The sequence below is a fragment of the Protopterus annectens genome, chromosome 11.part0 (assembly GCF_019279795.1).
Source record: "Protopterus annectens isolate FY-2018-M chromosome 11.part0, PAN1.0, whole genome shotgun sequence".
Lineage (NCBI taxonomy): Eukaryota > Metazoa > Chordata > Ceratodontiformes > Protopteridae > Protopterus > Protopterus annectens.
Genome location: NC_056745.1, coordinates 1,553,816,163 through 1,553,843,676, shown reverse-complemented (window position 1 = coordinate 1,553,843,676; position 27,514 = coordinate 1,553,816,163).

Below are 27,514 nucleotides of genomic sequence, written 5' to 3'. Positions count from 1 at the left end.
AGGCCAGAAACCACTCCTCTTGAGGTAGATAGGCTACCTAGTGCTTACTACTTCCACTGATAAGCTAGAAGGCTTCCCTCAACACAGAAAGGCTTGGGGGGCTCAGAAGCTTACAAACTGTCCTGGAAACAGCAAAACTGTATCTGGACTAGACTAGCTACAGGAAAGGTAGGAAACAAGCACAAACATGGGCTTTTAGACCAGAAAGTTGAAAGAGATGGAAAAACTGCCCAAACGGCCAATAAACTACAATTTCTGGGCCAGATGCCACTTTTGTGGTAGATAGGCAACCTAGTGCTTATCAGTCCCACTGATAAGCTGGAAGGCTTCCCTGCAACATAGAAGGGCTTGAGGGGCTCTCTTGTCTATAATGGCTAAAAGAATTGCAAAAGTAATGCCAAAGTTGATAGATATGGATCAATGTGTTTTGTGGAGGGGACGCGAACATTTGACAACATTAACAGAACATCGATGATCCAAAGGGAAGCAGAATGTAAGAAAATGCCATTATTGTTGGTGGGTCTTGATGCAAAGAAAGCATTTGACAGAGTAAGCTGGGACATTATGAGCAATGCAATGGAAAATTTGCGCTTCCTGAAAAAACTATAAGGTTGATTAGGAGGATATATGAGGGATGGGAGGCAAAAAATAAAGTGGGTGGGGTCCTCTCTGATAATGTCTACTTGAGCAGGGGAACCAGGCAGGACTGTCCTTTCTCCCCTTTGCTATTTGAATTATATGTAGAACTACTGGCAAAGAAAATAAGGGAATCAGAAATTCAAGGATATAGTTGGTATGGTAGTCAAGAAAGCTGATTCTCTTTGCAGATGATATCATTTTATACCTGACATCTCAGTATTGTGGAGAATTTTAAACCAGTTTCAAATCTTTTTGGGATATAAAATTAATGAAACAAATGTGACAGTGGTAAATTATGTATCCACACATGAATTGGTTCAGCAATATCCATATTTATGGGGACATGATAAAATGAAGTATTTAGGAGTATGGATTAAAATGATTCTGTTGTGGCAGTTAAGGATATGTGGTGTGATGCCCCTGCACTGGCCCAGTATTCAAGGAGCCTCAGTCCTCACCACTGGCAACAGTGAGGGACATACGCAATGGGAGGATGGCAAGTACACACACAGTAAAGTACAAGTTCCCTTAAGACCACACAGAGATCACAGTCAGTCAGTCTGGGGCTGGTTTCTCCCTCTTTCTCCAGATCCCCAATAAGACTCCTCACTGGCACAGCTATAGAGTTGAGTTCTTACCCAGGGTTCCATGCCAAGTCCTCAAAACACTCCCTCTGTCCAACCAGTGCTTTGTGTCCCTGCCCAAGAAGCTGATATACACACACACGCATACACATACACTTTGAGATTTGATTTAAACACAAAGACACACCTGGGAAGGGCTGGCACAGGTTTACTAGGTATGCCCCCTTCTGCCCAGACCACAAGGTTGTTATCACTGCCACCAGAACCCCTTATCAGCTACTTTAAGGCCCTTCCCAAAGGGTGATCAATCCTATTGTGTGATGTTAGTATAAATCCAAATGGTAAGTGTGACCAAGTCTTGCAAGGCTATTTAGGAGTGCCTATACAGTGTCACCAAATACATATGCAAGTACTCTAACAGCTTAAATATGTCTCACAAATATCATCCACAAAGATAGGTTTAAATATGTTTCAGAATAAATAATAAAATAACAAACAATACTCAATCAGTCCAGTAACTGTAGTGTTCAAAATCACAGGAAATATTTTAAAACAACATTGCAGGACAGTCTCAAATAAATACAGAAAACATCTAAACTAATCTTTACTATAGTCCTATGTATATCTAAACAATACTATGCCCTAAATAACTTACTTACAGAGCAAGGCACATGCAGATGATGGTGATGATGTTTCCAGGTCAAAGACAAAATACAAAATGCCCAGACTTTCTCTGAGAGAGTTCTTAAATTAATAATCAGCATTACTGCGGGATTAGCTCAGATGACATCACTCTTTGTCACCTGCCTTCGGTTCCCAGGCTAATAGAAGCTTAACAAAATTTAACATTTCTCTGTGAAAAATACATATCTCTCAGATGTTTGACTAGAATTGGAAGTCATAAAACAATTAAACACTTTTACATTTTAGACCTAGTAATTACTTCTCTCCAAGACAATAGAAAGAAACTTCTAGCTCTAGGCATTGTGTCTTCTTGCTGCACTGAAACTACTTTTTATAGCACATCATAAAGCACTTTTAATTTCAATGTATTTTCTTGAGGATTTGCAAGTTAACTCTGTATGTTCCAGCTTCTACTATTAACACATACATTTGCACAGGTATATAGTTCATACACATTTCTGTTCTTTTCCAGTAGGGTACACTGTGGTTACATTCTTCAAGATCAGTACATAACATACATTTCAACACACATTTCTGCGCCAGTAGTTTGATATAAACAAAACATATAGTTCTCTTACATTAGTAAGACAAGCATATGAATCATATTAATATTCACAAATGACACATTACTATACACGAAATTCCAGATAGCTGGGCTGACAGTGTCACATTTCTCTATAAATCATATTAATATTTTTCAAGTGACATATAATGATTTACAAAATTCCAGATAGCTGGACTGGCAATATTTCCCTGATGTCAGATGTTGGAAGAGACTAAACAAAAGATAATACAAAAACTGAGAAAATGGAAGCTTTTTTATATGGATATGTACAGTAAGACACAAGCAGTTAAAAGGTTTTTAGTCCCATTGTTTTTATACACCTGTCAGACATATTTTTATCAACTAGAGGAAAAGTTGTGCATAGCAATTAATAAAGATCTGAAGGACTTTATCTAGGAGGGGAAGATGGCAAAATTCAAGTGGGATAAGTTAATTCTTCCAGTAGAAAAGGGCAGATTGGGATTACCCAATTTGAATGGATATTTCAGAGATACACAGTTAAGGCTCCTATACATAGCACAAGCAGAAAACTATAATTCACAGTGGAAAGGGATGATGATGAAACAAGGGGGGAAGCTCAAGAAACAAGGAGAGACTGGGATTTTGGATGCAGGCCTTTAAGAAGAATAACAATAATCATACAGAATATTATATCCATAAAGTAGCAAAACATATCCGAAGAACTAAGCCAACATGGGAATGTAGGAAGGAGATTCTGCTGATAGGGATGACTGAAATTAAAGGTACAGACAATATGCAAGAGGGGGCTGGAATTTATTGGAGAAAACTGGCAAAGGAACCAATGTATTAGGAGCAAATGGCTAGAGAGAGTAAGGCAATAGAATGGGAAGATGCTAAGAATTTATTTGGACTGCAGGTTAGAGATTGTCTTTCGTATCAAGGACTGATATGAGAATATAGGCAAAAAGAAAGAAATAGGGGGTTCTAAACAAAAGACCAGCACTGGTAGGGTTTTTAGTAAAATCTAGAACACAGGCTGCCATTGAAAAATGAATACTTAGTAGAGCATATAAAATATTGCATGATAACTACAAAAATCAATCATAGGAGGTTAGAAAGGATTGGGAAGAGAGACTGGATAAGCAATTCACAAAGAAACAATGGGAGGATATATGTATGTCTCCCAAATATGCAAGAAAGTCTAGAAGATTTAGGATTTTTCTTAGAAATGTTTACATAGCTGTTTTTATACTCCAAGTAGACTCCAAAGATTTTTTCTCAGGTGGACAGCAAATGTTGGAGGTGTAATGGGGAGGAAAGAGGTAATTGAGAACATATTTTCTGGGAGTGCAGTGAGTTGGTGGAATTTAAGGATTCCCTGCAGGATGCACTGTCAGAGATGCTGGGTGGGCAAACTGTTGTGATGAGGGAGAAGATTTTTCTGAGCTATGATACAGAATTGGAATTGACTAGACGTGGTAAGGCCTTGCTGTGTCTAATTATGGTGGATGCCAAAAAAGTAATTTCTAGAAAATGGAAATCAAAATCTAAACCAACTATACTAGAAGTAGTGGATATAGGAACAGAGATTAAACAACTGAAATTGAAATCTTTAGAAAAGGGTAGGAGCAAACTGCTTAGGAAAAATGGGAATTGTGGGAACAATACATACAGGGGAGGAATGAGATTTAAACTAATGCAGAACTTAAATGAGCTATGTAATGTTTGACTGAAAATGATTGGATAGATTATAAGTGATATATAATGTTTGCAACTGGGAGTGTGTTAGTATGGTTTGTGATGTAAAATACTTGCAACTAGGATTGTGTTGGTGGTACATACAGGGGAGGAATGAGGTTTAATAGAAAGCAGGACTTAAATGAGCTATGTGATGTTTGAAAATGACTGGGTAGATTATAAATGGTGTATAATGTTTACAACTGGAAGCGTGTCAGTATGGTTTGTGATATAAAATGCTTGCAACTAGGATTGTGTCAGTGTGATTTGTTTTCATTTATATAAATGTAGTTTCTTGTTTAAAAAAGGGCAGGAATTGAATAATTTATGTAATTTTGCTTAGGTTATATGATATATAGTAATATATGTGAAGTACAATATTTGTAAATATGAATTTGCTAATACAGTTTGATTAATTGTATATACATGTAAATTTGCCTATGTCACAAGTGATAATTCAATAAAGGTGCTTAAAAAAGGGTGTTGTTACAATAATGTTATTTTGCTATGTCACTGTGACCTATGTAATCAGCATGAGTGTTTTTGCCAATAAATCATTTTTAAATAAGCACATTGTATTGCAAACTTCAGAAGAAGTGAGCACCTATGAAATATTATAACTATATATAAACACAAACGTAATACACATGAACAAGAAGGTTATTACAAAAATAGAAAAAAGGTTTTGTATGTCTATTTCAGAAGTACTTTCCAACAAATAAAGCCCTGTTCCATTTTCAGTCCAGAAATGTTCCTCTGATTTGACAGTAATAATTTCTTGTTTTTGAATGATTTACTTGTTTAATACAACCACTAATAACATACTGCTGCTGCACGTTTTCCAGGCTGCCCTATCTACTTTTGCTAGTCATAACAGCAATGCTGATGGATTGTAATGAAAATACTTTCAGGCATAAATCCATAATTTATGGAAAGCAATAGAAAACCATTAATGCAGAGGGATATGCATAGTTTAATGCCATAAATTTGAAAACAGATGGTGTTGACTAATTTTCATATGTAATAAATTCCGTCTGGATTAGATTAATTTCTGGAAGCAGTATATTTACTTTGGTTCATGCCGTGGGTCTAAACTGATGTTGAAACTAATTTATATAAGTAAGAAATGTGGGGAGGGGGGTTGAGAAAGGACACTATTTGAATAACTAATCAAGGTGATCAGTACCTTTGGCTATTAAGTTATTACATCAGTGGCCCCGACTTCCATGTGAATTAAATTATTCAAAACAGATGAGTTTTGCAAGCAAAAGGAAGACAAATAAAATATATACATATGGAAAACAGTGATCAGGCAGTCAAACTTGGTGAGTCCAGTGTTCTTCCAGTAGGAACTCACTCAGGTATAATGAAGCCATGAATTTCAGTCATGGTACTGAATATATATGTTGTACTGATGTTGTCTGGTCTTCATATCATGTTATAAAATTATAAAATAAAATACATTTGTATCAACATTTTTATTTATAGAGAAGCATATGTTGTTATCCATTTATTAAGTCAGCTTGAAGTATGAGCAGAGAGTCATGGCACATAGTTTAGATATGAGGAGGGTAAACTAATTTGCAGCTGTGAAAGGTTACATAAAAACACGGAGAAAGGAAGGAAAGTAATATTTTACAGGAAAATTACTGAAACTAAGTGAGTTGCTATCTATTTATCTATCTGCTTTGTTCATATGTAATTACCAGGCTTGCAGTCAGGGGACCAATGAACAGTCCAGCCCAAATTCCCAATCACCCACATGCACTATCTGGGTTAAATGACTTGCTCAAAGTCACACAATAGGCAAATGGGAGCTACTGCTCATAGCCTTAACCATCTGCACCAATTCCGAGATAAATGGACGCTACAAAAATCAACCCCAAAACTGCTGGGTTCACCCATTTAATTTCTGCGTTTGCAGTTAAATTAGCTGAGGAAAACAAGCAATAAACCTCATATAAAAAATATTAGGATACATGACATCTTTGTGACCTGGACTTGGAAAAAGCACTGAACAAATCCTTTCCCTGTAAGAGTGAACAGTATGCATACTGTATGCATACACAGTGTAAATAACCTTAAAAGAAAACTCAATCTTACAACTCAAAAAACATGCTTTTTCTCATTGTATCTTTGTTTTGCGAGCTATTTAAATCCCTCAAAATCACTCCAATTGCTTATTTTACAATTTTAATGTGTTTCCCACAAAATGGCAGCTGATGTAGCTTGCCTTGGTAATGTGACCTTGTTTTCTTGCTTTCATTCCTTCTTCTCAGAATACATTTCAAGTCCTGTTTATATGAGTCATGCTAGACATAAGGCAGTGGTTTAGTTTTCTTATGCCATTAAGATAGAATGAAAGAACTGTGAAGCACTGTCATCTAACACACCTTCTCTAATAGAGATACTTCTATGTTTCCTTAAGAAAATCTCAATTATGTGTCTGTCAGCAAAAGAAAGAGGTAAGTAGCAGGCTTTTATAAAGAGATTCATTTGTATGTATACACATATATACAGCTACACAAAATTTCCATTTTGATTTGTTTTTATTTAATGAACAGGAAATACGCATACATAGGCATATACTCTGTTTCACCGCTTTATACCACAAACTCATATATTTTTGTACATACATGTAAGATGTGTGCTATACCTTTACTTTATATATATATATATATATATATATATATATATATAAAATATGCACACACACACACACACACACACACACACACACACACACACACACACACACACAGATACAGTCAGATATGTGCATTTAAATACAGTTAAAGTACTTCTGATTTCCTTTCCTTAATGTTTTTAATACAAGGGCACATAGCAAATGTATGTTAAAGTAAACTCAGCTGTATATTAAGGTTGCCATCAATGGTCACATTACCTTTGTGAACTAGAACATGCTTATGCACTCTACTGCTTTAAGCTCTGACTCAAAGTCAGTGGTAGTCTATTACCATGGATCTGTGTACCAGATATGCATCACCCTCTGAAAGGATGTGACAATAAAGCACAAAATGACCCTTTTATAAACAGTATCAGTGCACCTAGTTGATAGGGTTGTCACCTACATATCTCTCTTTCTGCAATTCTGTTGTGTGTGTGTGTGTGTGTGTGTGTGTGTGTGTGTGTGTGTGTGTGTGTGTGTGTGTGTGTGTGTGTGTGTGTGCGCGTGTGTGGGCTTGAAAATGGTAAATATGTTGATACTTTTTAAGAAAAAAATATTTTCTCACTTTTGTCTAAATGTCACAGAAATCTTTAATACTACATTTAAGTTATCTTAACATATAAACTATTATAAATTGCTGACATTTAAAGCTTAGCATTTCACTAATTAGAGACCAGATGGCTTAATGGTTAAGGTCTTCACCTCCCATGCACAAGGTACAAGGTTCATTTCTGATCTCTGACCACTGCCTGTTTGGAGTTTGCATGTTTTCCCTGTGTCTCCGTGGGGTTTCTCCTAAGTCCAAAAAACATACTGAGTGTTTCCATCTGAAGCTCATCAATGAATGGAGCTGTGGGCAGCAGCACAGACTCTACATGGTGCCCTATAGGGGGAAGAGTTGTACAGACCAACTGCTTTGGGCATCTACTGTGGTGTGCAGTATCCTAAAGATAGGAGAATACCGATCACAGACTGCATGCCATGGCAGGGCTAGCCACTCAATGGTGTAAAATATGGCTCTATGTGATTTGGTCATGTTGCCTAATGTTGCCAAAAATGGGCATGGATAGTTACTGGTGATAAGTGGGTTGAGGACCTGGCCTACTTTGACCCCCGCCAGGGTATATGTGCCCCTATTGGCTAGTGTGTGCCTGCCATAAAGCCTAGCAGCCCTGGGTTAATAAGCTACTGGCTGGCCGGTGTCTATTTTCCCAGCCAGGATTACCTGGAATAGCTCTGTTGAGTGAAAGCTGGATGTAAAACCAACCAACCTGCCAAACATGAACTGAGAATTGCTACGCTAAGTGTAGGTTCACTATTAGGACGCAGCTTGGAAGTGGATGACACAATGATACGGAGAAGGCTGGGCATCCTATGTATCTAACAGATGAGATGGAAGGGCAGTGCAGCAAAGCCACTTGACTTGGGATCCAGACTCTACTACTCAGGTGGGAGACAGGCTAGAAATGGTGTAGGACTTGTGATGAGAGGGAAGCTTCGGAAGGCAGTGAGGGATATCATCAGAAGTAATGACAGACTCATGGCAATCAGACTCCAGTGTAATGATAGGGTAGTATTTATAATCTCAGCCTATGCCCCACAGCAGGGATGTGATAGTAAGGAAAATAATGCATACAGACAGCAGTTACAGGACCTACTAGATAAAGCAGGACAACATGAATTGGTGTTGATAATGGGTGACTTGAATGCACATATTGGGACAGACATAACAGGAAATGAGGGCTGCCTGGGTCCACATGGGTGGGGCAACAGGAATAAAGAAGGAGAAGCCATTCTATTTCCCATGGATGCTGTGTTCTTGACTTTTGATAGCACAGTTTTCACCTGTTCAGTTGTGATAGCAGGGACACTGCATTCTTTCAGTATGAATATGGGCCCTTTAGGAGATGGGGGGGGGGCAAAGTTGGCAATGAACCTATCAGCCAGGATGTTGGTGATATCAGTTGGTTCTGTGAATTTTGTGCCATTGTGCTGTAACCCAGAGCAGATCTGGGTGTTGCCATTGAGATTCTTGACATAGCTGTAGAATGCTTTGTGGCTGTCCTTAGAGTCAGTGGCAATCTTGTTTTCATAGTTCGCTTTGGAGGATTTTATGAGGGATCTCAGCTTCTTGCTGAGGCTGACCAGGGAGCTTTTCCACTCATTGGGATTTTACTCTATTTTGCAACAGTTTTTTTCCTTCTGTTGTAGAGTTTATTAATAGCAGGGGACCACCAGATTTGTTTCCTTTTTTTAGAAGACTGTGTCTTGGTTCTATTAGGGATAGCACAATGCATGCACCCTTGTAGCTGTTTATAGAGTATGTTTGTATAAGATTCGGCAGTGGTAACTGTATTGTCCATCTGCATGGTTGTTGTGAAATTGGCCACTTCTGCCTTAAGAAACACAAAGTTGGCTTTGGAGAAGTTTTTTACTGTGGTTTCCTTAGTGGGGGGTGGGGGCGGGATGTGGATATCTAGGGTGATTAGTTTATGGTCGGATCTGACCAATAAGGAGTTGACTTCAAGTGTGGAGCACCTATCACTCATGTTAGTAATTACTAAGTCTAGGATAAGTCTAGGATATTATTGCCCCTGGTAGGGGTGTGGACAAGTTGATCCAGGGCATTGGAGTTTATGAATTCTAGGAAGCATTGATGAAAGGAGTTGGTACAAGAGTAGTTTTCCCAGTTAATGGAGGGGTAGTTGAAATCTCCCAATAGTAAGGTGTTCAGTTGGACCCTGATATTCTCTATTATATCAAAAAAAGAGGAGTGGGAATACTGCGGCATGGTGGGGGATCTGTAGCAAGCTACAATATGGATTGCAGTTTTGCCCAGAGTTAGTTGCACTTGGATAATTTCGGATGAATTATGTTGGGCAACTAGCCTGGAGGTGTGGTTGTCCTTAATGAATATGGACACACCTCCGCCCTTGGTGTTCTGGTCCTAGTTTGATGGCCAAAAGGTATGGCATGAGTTATATCCTGGTAATATAGGCGTGCTCTCTGGTGCCTTGTACCAGGTTGAAGTCTCCATTTTAAGGAGTGCCTCAAGTGATTGCATTTTGAGGTTTAGACCTCTAGCGTTGAGTAGCATTACCCTCAGTTTTTGCATTCCTGTATCAGTTACAGTGGTGAATTTGCTTTTTGAGCTTTACCTAAAAAAGGCACTATAGGAGCAGCAAGAGCCTTAGCCAGTATTTAGAATCCCAGGAGCGATAAGTGCAGGACATCGCTGGCGAAGTATCATGGCCTGTCAACCATGTCATTCCAGGCAGACAAATACTGGATCCCCTTTGAATGGCACCAGAAGCTTAGCCAATTGTTGAAGTCAATCATTTTGTCCTTGTATTGTGGTATCATTCTGGGTGAAGGTAGGATGTTACTCAGGGCTAGTGTCATACCTGCCTGGATTACAAGATCAGAGAGCTCCTCAATGTCTCTTTTATGTAATCCAGGGAGGTACGTCTCAGGTCATTCCTCCCTGGATTACATGTGTTAGGACTACAGAAAAGATATGTGGCCGAGCCAGGTATAAGGTACATAAGGAAAGCTGGTGGTGGAATGCAGAAGTCATCAAAAGAATGAAGGAGTGCAGGAAGAAGTGGGAGATAGAAAAGAATGACCAGGCTAGGAAGGACTACTTTTTGGCTAACAAAGAAGCTAAGAAAGAAGTTGCAAAAGCAAAGAATAGGGCATCGGAGGCACTCTACCAACTTCTTATATCAGGTTGCAAGGCAAAGACAGAAAGATAAAGAAGATAGTTAGACATTTTTCATAAGGGATGCCAGCAACAACCTGCTCACCAGTCCACAGGACATCAAAGGCAGATGGAAGGAGTACTTTCAGCAGCTTCTGAAAGAAGAAACCCCCACAGAAGCTGTACTTCCCCAGAAACAGCCTATGATGAGAGAAGAAGAGGAGCCCACCCTAGAAGAAGTAAGAACAGCACTAAGGAAGATGAAGTCAGGGAAAGCAGCAGGCTCAGATGAGGTCACAGCAGATATGATAAATATTTGGGTAAGATAGGGGAGAAATGGCTCCTGAGGGTACTAATAACAGTGTGGAGAGAAAGGTGTATCCTAGATGACTGGAGAATAAGCATACTCATGCCAGTGTACAAGAACAAAGGGGTCATCCACAACTGTGGGCAGCACAGAGGCATCAAACTCCTACCACATTGCATGAAAGTTCAGGAGAGGGTGATTGATAAATGGATATGCAGAGTAGTAGAATGTAAGATGGGAGATGAGCAGTTTGGATTCAGATCAGGATGCAGCACAAGTGACCCAATGTTTGCATTGAGACAGATACTTGAGAAGAAGCTAGAGATGTGGAGAGAGTCCAACTGGGCAATCCTAGACTTGAAGAAAGCATATGACAAGGTCCCAAGAAAGCTGATCTGAGAAGTACTGCAGTGGTTTGAAGTCCCAAAAATATTGGTAGAATTAGTGCAGGCCAGTGACTCAAGTATGAACAGAGTTCGGCCTCACAGAGAGGTTCCCAGTGGGAGTGGGTGTACACCAGGGCTCAGCTCTGAGCCCACTGCTGTTCATACTGGTGATGGACTCATACCTCTCAACCTCTTAGCTCAAGAAATGTGGACAAAACCTAAAATAATAGGGGTACAAAGGCCCATAAATAGGGACAGATTTTAAATATTGCTCTTATGAATTTAGAAAGTTGATAGAATAACAGGTTTTGTGTTAACATGTATTTTCTTAAAGCTATAAAGTCTGCAGTTAAAATGCATGCCATTATTTAGTGACTCCTCAATGAGTTGTCAGAAAACTACAAATTTTATGACAAACAAACCAAAAATATCAAGCAAAATTCTGGACATTCTGCAAAAATCTGGACAGTTGAGATGTATGGATGGACTACATTAGCAAACAGGTTGGAGGGGACAGATCAACAAAGTTGCTGTATGCAGACGATGTGGCATTACAGGCAGACTCTGAGTTAGAACTTCAGGAAAGAATAGAAGAATGGAATGTAAAACTGAAGGCACATGGGATGAAACTAAGCACAGATAAGACAGTGGTAATGGCAGCAAATTGGGGAAATCAGAATAAGCTAAGAATAGAGATAGAAGGGAAGATAGCGGAACAGGTAAACAGCTTCAAGTATCTGGGAGGAGTGGATGAGGAGATGGGTAGTCTGAATGAAGAGGTCAAAGCTAGAATCAGAGAGGCTGCAGCCAACTGGCATAGAGTATTGGGTATAGTCTTTGACAGAAGAATGCCAAAAAAGCTGAAAAGTAAGGTGTACAAGACAGTGGTCAACCAGTACTACTGCATGGTATAGAAACCAGGGCAGTAAATGCAAAACAGTTGAAAAAACTAGATGATGGATATGAAGTGCCTGAGAAAGGAGGTAGGATGTACACTGTGGGACAGATGAAGAAATGAGGACATAAGAGCAGAAGCCAAAGTATCTCCAATTGCAGAAAAGATCAAAGAGTACAGATTATGGTGGTTTGGGCATATGTGTAGAAAAGCAGATGACAATCTGGTGAGGACGATTTGGGACAGACAGGAAGAAGGTAAGAGGATGCGAGAACATCCAGCAAAGAGGTGTATGGATTGTATGAAAGAAGATCTGCAACAGTCAGGCATGAGTGTTGAAGAAGGCAGGAGTGTGGCACTGAATCTAGAAAGTTGGCAAGAGTTGGCAACAGTTAGCACGCTACTCCAATCCCATGTAGAAAAAATGTGAAAAAGGGGGCTGATGATGATGATGATGATGATTTCAATACTGTGATGCTGCTTATGTAAATTTGTCAGAAGAGGTGACAACTGCCTTTAAACACCTGGATGATCTAATTGCTTTGTTTTGCTGTAAAAGGGGAGTGCTAAGTTCTCCTCCCTCTTTACAATAAAAATAGTGGAAAACAGCTCCACAGCTTTCAGTCTTTGGCAGGATTAATAGCCCATCTAAGACTGACATCAGTACCTGACAGGTTAAACTACAGATTTATCTGTGTATATGTATGTCATGCAGGTGGAGACAGATTCCTCTTTAAAGTATATGAGAAGTTAAACTTAAAAAAAGTATGTGAACTTTACCTTCCTTTGATTCCAAGGCAAGGAAATTGAAGTTTTTCTGGTAACTACACAATACTGGAACAATATTTTAGCAAGGAAAGCAACCTAAAGATTATGTTAAACTGCAGGAGTAGGCAGAGTTTTCCTTTAAATAAGTTGAACTCACTTTCAGAAAGCCCTAACTCAATAGAATTATAATATACAGTTGTAACTACATTCAATGAAATCTTAAAACATATTAAAGGCTGTCTCCAAACTTATGCAAAATATTTTTGTAGATTTTAACAGTGGCAATCTTTAATGGATTTTGTATTCTGACAGCTCAACTTGACACCTTTCTAAAATATTCTCTTGCCATAATCTATATATGAGTATATAGAAGTAGTCATGAATAATTAAAAACATAAGCTTGTGCTGAAAATACACAATTGAGCTCATTTAGCATGCTTAAGTATTCTTAAGTCAAACTATAAATACTTTTCACAAAGCACTGCACATCTAGTCTATCATAGCACATTGTGATAGTAACAGTGTAGTAGAGAAATTGTTAGCACTGGATCACGTAAGACTATTCAAGCAATGAAAAGAGAAAGGAAGTCAACATTTCAAAAAGAAATCAAAATAAAGGATAAAAAGGTCACACAGGCAAATTGTTTTGTAAAAACTACAAGAAAGACCCAACCAAGTAATGGAAATCTGCAGTCAGGAAAAATAATGATCTTTTTTTCTAATTAGGCTAGTCTAACTAGGATAATGACCTAGTTTTAAGGGAGACCCAAGATAGTATTTATGTTGACTATGGGTAATTTGAGCCAGACACTAGGGAAATTGTCATTTAAAATGCTGTTTATTAAATTGTTTGACTTGTGTATGACATTTGAGCCCTATATCAATAAAACCTTTCTTTTCCCTGTGGGCTATTGGATTGTTCAGGTGAGCTACTAGACATAATAAACAAATAGAAACATTATTTGGTCTCATCTGAAGAATGGCATGAAGGAACGTAGACCTACCTGGCCATTAGGCTGAACTATGGAATTGGTACTGGAATGTGAATCAGGTGTGAGGCTAGGACCCATAACTTTCTGATTTCCCTAGCACCAAAAGCAAATGCACTACTTGCAAAACTACTACTACTACTAGTTCTGCAATTTTCTTCATAACTATACCCCCCACAACTAAATTAATAACACATATTCTGCTAACCTCTCACAAATCAGTCTAAAAGGAACACTGCTCCCATATAGCCATTTTTCCTGGTTATAATAGTTCTCCTTCCAATCATTCACATGCCACTACTCAAATCACAGAGTAAAGAAAACCCTGTTTCATAACCTCTCATGCCCCCACTACTAGCCTAATACTGATTGTGTACCTATCCCAGACCAACCAAGCCATTATCTTTCTATTCACTGCCACCTTTGCCTGCCTTCAAATGAAAACATCAAATCTAGTGCCCAGTCATTACCCATGTTTAAATTCTTGAGCTTTACAATTAGACTAATACCACTTAAAAATACCCTCCTACTATGTAGCTGCCTGGAGTCAAACCCGGGTTCACAGAATATACCTTTCACCAAACAGATCTTCTATGCAATACACAACCTCTACTTAACACTGGTTTGCATGCTGAATAAACCTGAGCAATTGAATTCTCATTTACCATTCAGCCTCTTGATATCATAATTATATAATAATCATGGCTCAGATTTGATACTCTTGTCCTAAGTGTATACTTTCCCAGATAAAAACACCTTTTCCATGATAGCAGGGTGAGCCTTAAGGAAAATGGAGCACAAGGCAAAGTACCCCAAGGCACTCCCCTGCAGCCGATTGGTTCTTCTATGCAGCTCCACAGTTTCCTTGGACTCTATTGTACACATTGTTTTCCACCAATTTCCCCACAACCCCATCAGTTCTCCTCTGCACTACCACTGCCCTCTGTTTTACCCTTCTCTTGACCTCTGCACACTTTTCAGATTATTTCATTTTTCTTTTCATAGTTTGTCTTACTCTTCATGTTTTTCCTCCACGTTTTCAACATACCTGACTGGACAAGACTGCACTGTAATGGTGGAAGAAATAATTTAATTAAGCAAGGGTGCTGGGGACCATGAGTCCCAGAAACTCCACAGAGTTCTATATATTCCGAGGTACATTTTAGAGCTTTTTCTAACCTTCTGATCCAGCGATGGCCCTAATCAAAAATCATAATTAAGAAAAGAACTTCAAACTTATCTCATTCCAAGTAAGACATAAGTTGTGTCCAAGGCTCAATGTTCAAAGCTGATAAAATAGCATTTTCTCATAATGCATAAAGGCAAATATTTACAAAGGTAAATAAATTACATCTGGGAATACTGCCTGCCTCTCTATCACCCCCTCCCCCCCAAAAAAGATAGTAAGATTTTGTGCATCTCTCTGTTGTTAGATTGTAATGAAACCAAAAGAAGAAATCAGCACAGTCATATACTTGAAGTTGTTGTGGTTATTCATATATACAGCATGCCCACTCATGCCTACATCCAAAAGGCAGCCATCTTCTCTTGAAGTTGTTGTGGTTATTCATATATACAGCATGCCCACTCATGCCTACAGCCAAAAGGCAGCCATCTTCTCTTGAAGTTGTTGTGGTTATTCATATATACAGCATGCCCACTCATGCCTACATCCATAAGGCAGCCATCTTCTCTTGAAGTTGTTGTGGTTATTCATATATACAGCATGCCCACTCATGCCTACAGCCAAAAGGCAGCCATCTTCTCTTGAAGTTGTTGTGGTTATTCATATATACAGCATGCCCACTCACGCCTACATCCATAAGGCAGCCATCTTCTCTTGAAGTTGTTGTGGTTATTCATATATACAGCATGCCCACTCATGCCTACATCCATAAGGCAGCCATCTTCTCTGTACTCATCCGATGTCAGACTGGGGCATGCCCACTCATGCCTACATCCACAAGGCAGCCATCTTCTCTGTACTCATCCGATGTCAGACTGGGATAACATTGACAGAACAAATGGCTGCAATAACGTATTTTAACTTCACTTCCAGTGGGCAACTGATCTATACAGTATGCTTTTTTATTTCTATCTCCCAAAGATTATAGCATCATTGGCCCACAACAAAAATGAGTAACACAGAAATGAGAGAACAAAAATGAGCGACAACACAAATGTGTGACATACAAAATGAGTGAATCACAACACATTGACCAATTCCCTCCCACTTTTGGTAAACCCCAACTATAAAACCCAGTCAAGCATCAACTGAATAGTGGTAATGTTAGGGAAAAGGGTTTTAGTAACATAATATGTAGGGTTAGGGTTAAGGGCAGGAACAGGAGCAGGGTTAGGCTTAAGGTTAGCAGATGAGTAATTCTACTTCTATTCCTAACCCTAACTTTACATATTATTTTACTAAAAACCCTTTTCGTAACAGTAACACTACAGAACAGAAAAGGATATAGAACAAGCACAACACCAAACAGACACAACTCTAGATTGTATTACCTAACCTTAACCAATAAATAGTCAAGCACACACACTACCTTATATAACGTGATCTTCTCATTTTCACAGCCACCACCTGTTCAGCCAAACATTCATTTTCCTGATCGCCCCTACATACCTATATAAAACTTGAATTCAACCAAATGTAATTTTCACAAATATGTGGTCACCAATTTTTGCTGTCACTCAGTTTTACACCCTGACAAACTTGTCAAACAAATGAGTTATCAGCCATTTGAATGACAAGCCCCACAAAAGATAGCCACCTTTGTACATTTGATACTTGATTGTGAGGAAAACTAACAATAATGATCACTGTGATGGATTTCAACTTGTTGATACTAGACAGTATACTGACCACAGACAAGCTATAGCAAAAGTCTGTGCAAACTTCAGAGGTTTTATTGTGTGGAAAGTTAAAGAAATAATGACCACACTGCCCCCAGCCCTCCAAGCTATATCGACCTTCTGCACTTTCTGTGCACATAACTGAGATTTGATTGTGATGAAAAGTTAAATAAATAATAACCACCCTGTTCCTAGATTCTACTAAAGCCGTATCAACCTTATGTACATACCACTGATGGTTGATAGTGAGGAAAGTTAAAAAAAACAATGACCACACTGCCCCAAATCTCCACACAAGCTATTACAACCTTCTTTGAATTTCTGATCACATAGCCCAGGTCATAGTTTCAGGATGGAGTCTCCTTACTAAACCTGTGGCAACAACCCCATAAAGAGCTGGTAGTGTGGAGGCCACCAAGTCTTTAGAAGCTCTGAGCATCAAGATGTTTCATGGTATATGTTATGCCTTATTTTTTAAGGACTATTTTTTAATGTTTCCTTTTTACTGCTATCCAGCAAAGTTATGTATGTCTGTATCCAGGTAAAATTGATGATATTTTTTCACAGTACACACATGCATGCAGACACTACTCTTGACATACTAACAAACTAGGCTTATCACAAAATAAAGTATCACACACACACACACACACACACACACACACACACACACACACACACACACACACACACACACACACACACACACTAAAAAGACCACAGTATTGTACTGCACAGTTCTATTGTCCAATCATCCATCCATTCATCCTTACATCCAGTGTTAAGTCACATCAGATCCCTATAGTTACCTCATTGCCATCCATACAGTTTACTAGGCAAACAGGGAAAGGAAGATTGACAGTTCTCTCTTCCATAGTATACACACACACACACACACACACACACACACACACACACACACACACACACACACACGCACACACAAGTCATACAACATGCACACACAGTTTCAGTTAATTTGGTGTGCAGGGGGATGGCGAGGAACACAGAACAAACTCATGCAAGCACAGGGAGGACATGCAGACTCTGCACAAAAGGTATGTCAGTTAAGAAATTAACTACAGATACCTTTGCTGTGAGGTGACAATGCTTCTCAGTGCACCACTGTGGCACTCTACACTGTTACCTACAAGCAAATAAGAGGCATGCCAATTCATCTACTGCAAGTTTTGGAGTGTTAGGGGAACCAGAGCACCTGGGTAAAATGAATGCAGAGACAAATGACATGCAGGCTCCACTCAGAAAGAACCATAAACAAGAACTCAGTTGGTGGAAAAAGTGCTGTGAGATGGCAACACTGTTACCTTTGCCACTGTCTCAAAGGTCAGTTGCATTCACATACATTTTGCCCAAACCACCAAGGATAGACAAAGATTATGTTCTTGTTGAATTTGAGTGTGTTGGAATCTAAAAGAAATTATGACAAACTTGTTGCTGTAAGATTTACTGCAACACCCCCACATTCACATGCATACATGCATAAGTCATAGAACTAATCATTTTAGACTAATTCAGGTAACAAAGCACTTTGACACTGCTGCTGCCAAAATACCTCAGTGTCTGTTTAACTGTGATCATATTACAACAGAGGTAACTCACGTTTTATCCGCAGACTGTCCCTGTGACCAACAATATCAAACTTTTATTGACTATATACACTGTAAATGTCTTATCACGGTAAATAATAGTACACTAAGGTATTTTATGCTTGTTTCACACACATACATGTACACACTCAAACACACACACACACACTCACACACACACACACACACACACACACACACACACACACACACACACACACACACACACACACACAGACACACACACACACACACACACACACACACACACACACACACACACACACACATACACACACACACACACAGTAGTCAAAGTAAAGTATGCCATCATAGTTTACACAAATGCACACTGTTCTTGCAATGCCAGATTAATGACTGTTTAACCTGAGCATATGTCAAAAAGGTCAGTACCCAGACATCCTCTGCACCCAACAGTCATAGTTACTTTGTTGAATGTGTAAACCTCAGATGTGTGATTGTAGTAAATACAAAGGCTAAAGTAATAAATTTCAACTTTGTTTTACAAAAAAATATTCTTACTTGTTTCATGGAATACAAACATAAACATTAGTAATGTGAATCCAGAATATGACTGTTCAAATGAAGTTGACTACATGAATTTCAGTCATTTTCATCCACAGATACCCAATGTACCTATTATTTATAACCAATTTGTTGACTGTGCACATCTCTGATGTATGATTGCAATAAAAATGGCCACAGTAATTTATTTAATTTCTGATTTTACATAAGTACACAATAGCTAGACACTTTGAAGTGTTCCAGCTTGTTTCACACAAATATACATTAGTCCAGCAAAGCTAGAATAGTCACTGTTTAACTTAAGAAAAAGACAACACTCATTTTCAATAACAGACAGGTCCTGGAGCCAGTATTTATACACTAAGGTATTTTATGCTTGTTTCACACACATACATGTACACACTCAAACACACACACACTCACACACACACACACACACACACACACACACACACACACACACACACACACACACACACACACACAGTAGTCAAAGTAAAGTATACCATCATAGTTTACACAAATGCACACTGTTCTTGCAATGCCAGATTAATGACTGTTTAACCTGAGCATATGTCAAAAAGGTCAGTACCCAGACATCCTCTGCACCCAACAGTCATAGTCACTTTGTTGAATGTGTAAACCTCAGATGTGTGATTGTAGTAAATACAAAGGCTAAAGTAATAAATTTCAACTTTGTTTTACAAAAAATATTCTTACTTGTTTCATGGAATACAAACATAAACATTAGTAATGTGAATCCAGAATATGACTGTTCAAATGAAGTTGACTACATGAATTTCAGTCATTTTCATCCACAGATACCCAATGTACCTATTATTTATAACCAATTTGTTGACTGTGCACATCTCTGATGTATGATTGCAATAAAAATGGCCACAGTAATTTATTTAATTTCTGATTTTACATAAGTACACAGTAGCTAGACACTTTGAAGTGTTCCAGCTTGTTTCACACAAATATACATTAGTCCAGCAAAGCTAGAATAGTCACTGTTTAACTTAAGCAAAAGACAACACTCATTTTCAATAACAGACAGGCCCTGGAGCCAGTATTTATAGCCACTTCCTCTACTGTCCACACCTCAGATGTCTGATTGGAATAAAAACAAATACATAAAAACAAATGTCCATAGTTTTTTAGTTCAGTTTTGTTTCACAGAAAAGTACAGTAGCCAGTCACAGTAAAATATTCATGTGCACATGCAGATACACATTAGTCAAGAAAAGCAGCAAAAAAGACTGATTAACTTAAGCAAAAGACAGGAAGGACAGCCACTGTACACACTAATCACAGTTATTTTCTTGACTACGTACACCTCATATATCTGCATTGAAACAGAACATGAATATGATCACAGTCATTTACTTCTATTCTGTTTCACTCATTAAAAACGTAGCTAAAATACCGGGAAGTATGAATGTCACACTTATTTAATTAGTCAAATTCAAAGGATAGTCTGGTCTTGAGTAATACAATAAGATTGGTGTTTCTACTTTCTGGCATTTTTAGTTGTTTTTTCTGAGTTTTTTTAATTGTTATGACTAATTATTCAGATTGGACCTTCTTTTTGAACTTCATCTCTCTTTCATACAAATACATGGTAACCAGCCACAGTATTGCAATGTACTCCATACAAATACACAATAGTCCTGCAAAGCCATCCACTATTCATAATATCAGTTGCCTGCAAGGATAAAAAGAAAAAAAATGTTGACTAAATTATTTTCTTGCAGACCCTCACAATACAATTGGATATGGATTGCTACTGATTCTATTTTCACAGCAGCCATTACATCCACTACACTGCTCACAATTTCTTGGCATTTTGCTCACTCCCATCCATGATGTAGACAATCAATGAGTGTGGGTGGGACTGAGTAAAAAGCCCTGACATTGAGAGGTGTTTAGAAATATCTTCATAGGGTGTCATGGCCATAACTACTTTGGACAGGCAACAGCTCTTTTTCACTTGTGAAATAAATAAATAAATAAATAAATAATAAGTTAGAGAAAAGAACAACAATTGGCAAAATGGCACCCTAGGCAAATACATACTTTGCATATATATATATATATATATATATATATATATATATATATATATATATGTATATATATATATATATATATATATATATATATATATATATATATAGAGTCATCCATGTATACCAGACCTGGGAGCAGGGTTGGGGGCAATTCTCTTCCTATGTGAAGAAAATCTGAACACTGCCTTAAAGCCACAAACCTCTTCATTCAATTATAGCAACCCCATGTGGCTAGCTATTATTATACCCAACAATAACTATTGTAGTTTCACTATTCTAAGAGCATTTCTTACACCAAGCAAACCATAACAAGTTTATTTCAATCATACATGACAAATAGGTGGAATACAATGTAATTATTGGAGACTTCAATATCAGCCTCATAAACCCAACCACCCCAGTCTTGCAAATCTACCTCACAGACCAAGAGCTTATGCAACTAGTTAAAGTGCATACCAGGCCAAACTTCAAGTCAAGAAATCACTCCTTCATTGGCCTACTTATAACTAATAATCCTATCATTATTTCAGACCTCACCATTTTACCACTGTCCATCATTGACTACTGACCATAAACTTTCACTCTAAAAGTATCAAACACAAAGCCCACTCCCACACTCATAAAATTTCAACCAAGAGCAGAAGAAAATATCAAGGCCCTATAAGATGAGTTATCTGAAACAAATTGGGATTACATTATATTCAACATGATCCATCCCTTCCAGCACTAATCATCTACGTGCATTTAATACAGGACAAATAACATTCAAAAAATACAGACTTTAAAAACCTGTCCAAACCACTGGCTAACAAAATAAGTGATACACTATATAAACGACGAGACATTGCCTGAACTCAGTGAAAAAAACACCCCCGTCAAGAAACAGAGAGATTGATACCTTCTTTGCTATTTGTCAAAAAAATACAGCTTCCTGCAAACAGCCCAAGTCAAACTCCATAATGATTGGAATAATTTCCAGAATCTAGCAAATCAAATTATGGGATGTACTCCATGGAAGAGACATTAAAACAAGACATATATAACAACCATCTTCGAAATTCTGACACTGTTTGAATTAGATAAAGGTCATTCCTTCCTCCTTGTTTCAAACTATCTAAACCTTAAAAATAGTCAAGCCATTTTCAAAAATTCCTAAACCCTGCACTGCAAAGGATTTCAAACCAGCAACCCTATTACATAAGTCTAGGCAACATATTTTAGAAACTAGTATTCTATCAACTATTAGAATGCACTCAAACCTATAAAATTCGATCATGATAACAACATGGGTTTTGGTCTGTTAGAAGTAATGACACTCCCTGACAGATGACACACTCCAAAAGATGAAGAACCCCCCCCCCCCCCATAGGTGTCATTCATTGAACATACTAAGGTCTTTGATCTATTAAAGCACACCCTCCTCTTAGATTCTTTACTTAAATCAGGAATAAGTCACAGTACAATACACTAGTTCAAAGACTAACTGAATAACAGATAGTTTAAAGCCCAGATAGATACCATTCCTTCTCCATCAAGGATCATTACTATCCTCCATACTTTGTTATTATTAATAAACTGGCAGCTTATTTACTCCACATCTTTATTATTTTCTATATATAAAAAAAAAAAAACAAAACAAAAAAAAAACAAAGTTAGTATCAATGTTAGGAATACAACCAGTAGCACACTCACCTTTAGTGCTGGAAGACCACTAAGCTGGGGGTTCATTCCTATTTCTGGTGACTGGATTGCTGACAATATACTGCAGCATCAGGGGGTTCTGCAGTCTTGTGCCTGTTATCCTTCAGATGAGACATTGAACTAAGGTCCCAGATGCTTCATCTAGTAGTAGCTCAGGTGGATGAAAAAATACCAGCTATTGAAAAGCGTAGGAGAAGTTCCTTGGTGCCCTGGTCAAATTTAACCTACTAGCAGAAATGTCAACTTGGGTCTCCCCTGAAAAGAGGCTACTAGCCTAAATAGAGTAACCTGGTCAGCAATGGATAAGTAAGTAAAATAAAAAAAAACAAGGTATTATACACAGCAGCTGCCTCTCCTACCAGTATTAAATCTGATTTAGAACAGGACCTGTCACCTTTCATATAGGTTACTTTAACACAAACTCATCATTAAAATTAAGAAAAAGAAGTGATATTTGGAACAACCCATAAGCTAACAAAGCCCTAAAATCTAGAGTATTTTTTTGTAATAACCAGAAAAAAAATGAAATTGCTCACCAATGTGGATACATGGCAATCTGGCTAGCACAAAATCTCATATTTTGACATTGCACCCAGGATACTAAAGTGAAGATAAACATCTATTCTGAGAAAAAAATCCCACTTCTTCTTCCTTGTTGGAAGAGTAGTACAATGGAAAGGAATCTTGCTCCCCAACTAGCTAGAATATGGACTCTTCTGGTTTGTAGTTACATTTTTATAAATAATGTGGCCTCTCTTCAAATGTCCAACATCAACATCTGCAGATTTATAGCGTTAATAGAGCACCCTTGTTCCAAAAGGCTAAATGGCTTCCAGTCAAACACATATCATCACTAATAGGCTATCTTATCTATAAGCCCCTTTCTCTCAACTCCTTCCCCTTTTTTACTTACAGGCTAACCTAGATAGCATCCTCATACAACCTGAGACACCCACCTTTTTTTTCTTCAAAACACACACTCCCAATAATAAATTTTACTACACAACTACTTTTAATGTGGACACCACCAATTTGTGGATCTCTTTCGACTAATAAAATGTCCAGTGACTCCTGCCAGAAATTCAGCCAACAACTTAAGCATTTTCTGCTTAAAGATGCAAAATACAAATTCTTCTTAGACATTAGTGTTACATAGACCTTAATAATAAATCAAAAATCACTAACACAGATACATATTCTTCTTAGACTTTATTGTTTTGTAGACCTTTATAATAAGTCAGAAGTGACTAACACATTAACTGTAATGTACTTCACCCTTTTTACTAACCAATCTGACCAACCTTCACTTCTCACTTCCATAGCTCACCCCATCCACTTTACCGAAGAGCTTCTCTCTTTGCTACATTCCATTCCAGTTCTAACTGTAGATATTTCCATTCTAATTATATCTGTAGATATTTTTTGTACATGTTATATACATTATAAATATACATGTTTGTACTTCTGCATCATGTATATATGACCAATAAATCTCTCAGGATCTAATACACTGTTCTGAGTACATAATATACACATCAGTTGTTTATCTAAACTTGAAAAAATTGACTGGTACTGTAAAATTAGTCAAACTTCTGAAAACTAAAACAAATAGTGCAAATAGACTGCAGATGTTAAAAAATAAATTACCATATACAAGTTTAGCACTTTTGCCTGCTAAATGAAAGACTACTTCAGAACTGTATGTAAAACATTAAACTACTAATTTAAAAAACAATAAGCTATCACCAGTCAACCAATGAGAAACATAAAATAATAATAACCTAATTTTCTTAAATATGAAACATGTTTAATGGAAATAATGCTATTTAAACTGATGAAAACAGATGCATGAAGATACAATTACTGCATGAATTCATATTTTTCAAATAAAGATTTAACTCATTACACCTGAGTGATGTCTCCAGGTGGATCTGCAGCTTCATCTTACCACCACCTCTAGGTGTCAAATATTGCTTGGTCATATTTACATTAACAATGCCAAAACCATGCTATATAAAAAGTATTTAAAAAATCATCTTGAAACTTACACAATGACAAACACAACCGTATGGATATCTATCCTCTGTGTAGTGCAGGTAAAGAGTTATTAATTCATCCATCCTCAACCCCTTCTCCCATTTTGCACATGGGGTCAAGAGTTATTAATTGTTCATATAATATTTATTCATATTGTCATAACTTTCATGTTTTTCCTAAATATCTTGACAACCAAGTAGCACAGACAGAACTGGTTAGCCTCATATGAAAGCTCTCAGCTGAATGAATAAAATGCTGCCAAGAATGTGTATGCGCACCTTGAGTATTTGCTGTGATATTGTAAGATGCTTACAAAGTATTGAAAACTTAATAGTTACTGTCTTTACTGTGACTTATAAAATCCAGTTTAAGACTTAGAACCTAAAGAATACTACCATTAGAAAAATATTTTGTGCTGTAGAGTTTACCATTTACACTTCTTTAGTAACCCCTATGGCTCCAAAGACATACAAATTTGCTGGAAATGTGAGAACATAATCTGAGTCTATCAAAAAGCTTAGGCTCCATTCACTGGAAATTACAGTGCAAACTTCCAGAGCTCCAATGCAGGGAATGAGTTCAAATCACAACCTCTGTACAACCAAAAAAAATCTGTTACAACAAATGCTGTTGCTATAATGTGCAGTTTGTATTTATTTTTTTATAGCTAAAAATGTTCATATACCTTTTTAATCAAATTTCTGTGCATGCTTTAGAGATAAATATATACAACCCCACTTGACAAAAAGTTGTAAAAAAGTCATTACAGACTTTAATAGTCTCAGAAACCTGCACTGCAACATAATGTCCAGCATAAATATGTCTTACCATAAAAGCAAGACATGCATGTATACATGCTCCTTGGCTTGAAAGTAACAAGTCTTTTTATATCTGGAAAATTCAAATAAAGATTTCAAATTATGTGATTTTCTATTGACATATAATAATTCATCGCCTACTACTTGAAAGAAAGTGGTTCTTTTTAAATAAACCAGTCCTTATGAATAATGTCTTTCTACCATTCAAATCTATATTATAGACCAAAGTCATAGCTGAATTCCAGTTAATGATCTTAGTGATATTTATTTATGGCTGTTTGACAGATATTAAGATTGGGGCATATCTTGTTTACCTGCTGTTACTAACTTTATCAAAAATCTTGATGAATTGTCTATCTCATGCTTTTGTCCAAAACATGTTTTATAACTTGTGTAATTCATTTTCAAATGCTTTAGGATTTGACATTAGTCAGTATACTCTTACTGTCTGACCTTTCACCACATTGTGTTTAACTCAGCCTGGATAAGAGCTAGTTGCAAGCACATATGAATTGCCATGGTAGGTTTATGATGAATTTCTAACATGAATCTCCTATTGCATGTCCTAACACTTAAAATAATATCAAGGACTTCCAAGATGGCTGCTCACTGATCAACAGCTTAATTTCAGCTCTCCCAGTGTGGAAAACAAAAATGAGAGACAAGAGCCAGTAACTATGCCAGGTTTGGTACATTCAGTTACTGGCTAGTAAGTATACTACCTGGATGCCAGCAAAAAAGAAACTTAGACAGCCTAAAGGAAAATCAGCTAGAAAAGGTGAAGAGAAAAGTCTGATTGGGAAGAATCCTGCATCTGTTCAGCAAAAGGCAGTTCAAGCTCCAGCTTTGGTGCAAGACACGGCTTTCAGTAATCTAGAGGAAAAATAAATAAAATATGCTCAGAGCTGCTTGGAATAAAGTAAAAAACACTGAAGGTGTATATCAACTCAAATAACAAAAGGCTAGAAAAAATGGAAGGAGGTTTAAACAGTTATTCAGATGAACTGATAAAACTGCAAAACTGAGAGGCTGAAATGAACTGGACAAGCAGGAGGCTGCTCAATAAGAGATGTTTCAAAAAGTGGTAGAGTTTGAGGATATAACACACAAAGAAAACCTGAGATTTTACCAGAGAAACTGGATGGAAAAGACTGTATTAATTTTATGGAAGCAGAAATAAACAACTGGACTGGTATTCCACATCAGTATTTGTTAACTGAAAGGGCACATTGTGTGCATACTCCAAATCTGGCCATGAAAAAGCAGCCAAGACCTCTAATAGTAAAGATGCAATCATACCAGCAGAAAGAGTTAATCCTGACAAAACTGTGGCAGAAAGGCAAAGTATTAAAATTGGAGAGAGTAGAGTGTTTGTGGAAAATGATTATTCATCGTAGATCAGGCAGAAGAGAAGCAGATTTATCTCAGCAATCATGGAATGCCAAGAAGCAGGTGTAAGATTCAAGCTACTGTATCCAGCTGTCTTCAGAATATTTTTTCCTGTAGAATCAAAGACATTTTTTGATGCAGAACAGACTAAGGAGGAAATGCAAATGTTTGCCCAACAAAAATGAACCATCAAACAGAAGAGGACTTTGTTTCTCACTCTTCTGAAAATAAAATGAGAGAATTTGCCAGTGAAACCTTTTCCAATGTTCCAAAGAAAAATGGTTGAGAGACAGAAAAAAACACAGGAGTTAACTAGAAAAATAAGGAATACATTGGACTTGAGCCAGAGTCTGGTGTTAGGAGATGGAGATGAATAAAAAGAAGATCAGCAGCAATGAACTTAGTGAATAAATGTGAGATTATAAAGCATCAATTACATTTCTGAAATATGACTTTACAAGAGAAAGTAGAAAGATTGGACTTTAGTTGACATTGTTAAACTTGTGGGGGACTGAAAAGCATATACTCGACTTCATGTCATTAATGTTTAGAAGGACACTAAAAGGAATGGAAAA